Source organism: Trichechus manatus, unplaced genomic scaffold (assembly GCF_000243295.1).
Source record: "Trichechus manatus latirostris isolate Lorelei unplaced genomic scaffold, TriManLat1.0 scaffold00123, whole genome shotgun sequence".
NCBI lineage: Eukaryota > Metazoa > Chordata > Mammalia > Sirenia > Trichechidae > Trichechus > Trichechus manatus.
In genome coordinates, this window is record NW_004444059.1 from 8,118,300 (window position 1) to 8,119,665 (window position 1,366).

At 37.8% G+C, this 1,366-nt stretch overlaps 1 protein-coding gene across 1 annotated transcript in view; it reads right to left on the minus strand.

Moving 5' to 3' along the window:
• Positions 1 to 510, minus strand: part of CNTN1 (contactin 1) — a 262,164-nt gene extending 261,654 nt beyond the window's left edge. The window contains exon 1 of the mRNA XM_004384586.2: positions 146 to 510. The gene's annotated coding sequence lies outside the window, so the exon portion shown is untranslated. The remainder of the gene's footprint in view (positions 1 to 145) is intronic.
• Between the last annotated feature and the right edge of the window lie 856 nt (positions 511 to 1,366).

Sequence of the window (1,366 nt, forward strand, 5' to 3'; positions counted from 1 at the left end):
GTAATTAACATAACAACTGAGAACCCTAACACTGCATTCCAATACCGAGGTGAGTCCACCTTGCTGATACTGCATCACCATTATCCTAACTCAGCACGTTCTGGTCTTTACAATTGTCTAACCTACAGGAAAACCTCAGACTTACCTCATGTGTTGAGTTATTGGTCGTTCTGGGCAGAATATCTATTGCAAATTGTCCATTTGAATAAATGCAACAACAGTTATACCACAATACGCCTCTCTCCTGCAGCAGAAAGCAAGTTAAAAGGACTCCAAGCTGTGACCTCAGAGGCAGGCACAGCCGCTCTCATCCTTCAGCCAACCTTCTGGGAGAGCAGGTTAGATGACAGCAAAGCTGGCTCTCTACATAGCGATACTTTCAAATAAAGCATTCTGTGCTGTGAGCTTGGGATTTATATCTCCCAAATTCGGCTGGCCGGAGTCAATGCTTCTTCTATGCCTGAAAATATTAAGCATTTCACTGCAGTCACTTAATGCAAGAAACTATCTGAGGCGACTTCACAAACCCTGTCATTCTGTTTGGAGACTAAAGAATGAGCTCCACATGCATAATTCATGCATTAAAATCTTCAATGCACTTCCTGTAGCTGCTGTTCTATCTAGTAATGGGCTATTGATCACTTCATCCCACAATGGGAGCTCGGCGATTGGTTTATTTCTACAAATAAAATCACAACCTAAATCACAGGCAGAAGACTCCAACCCTGCAGCATTCACTCAGGTAAAACACTCGTATACAAGAGATGACATTTGCATACCACAGAGGCTTTAAACTGGACTCTCATTGGCAGAAACACTACATTACCTGTATTCTTTTTATTCAAAAGACATACTTTCTGCAGCTTTAAGCTGAATATTTTACATTATACGTGAGATTCACCAAGTTGATTTTTTTCTACCGTTTCTGGAAAATCAACAAGGCTATAATGAACACTTTAAAAATAAAAATAGTGATGTACGAATATAAAACATAGAAGATTTTTACCTGGGCTCATTTGAATAAATCTTTCTCAGAAGACTTTTCATCTAAATATCATTAATTTTTCATTTCGAAAATGTGGAAGAGATTTCTGTCTTTTTTAAATCATAGGTTGGGTTCATGTTTTCATCAATATTAACTGTTTGAGATCTTGAGCACCTTTTCTCTGGGTGTGTTAGTGGCGCTTAGAGCCATGTTTCTAAGAGTTTTTATCTAAGACCACACTATTGTTTTTATTAGTCTTTCTTCATTGGCTGAAAAAGGCACGGTTTAAAAGAAAATGTGCATTTCATTATGCTAATATTCACCAGGGGAAAACATAGGTAACTTTTTAAAAATGTTATAGTATTTGCCAATATACTACAG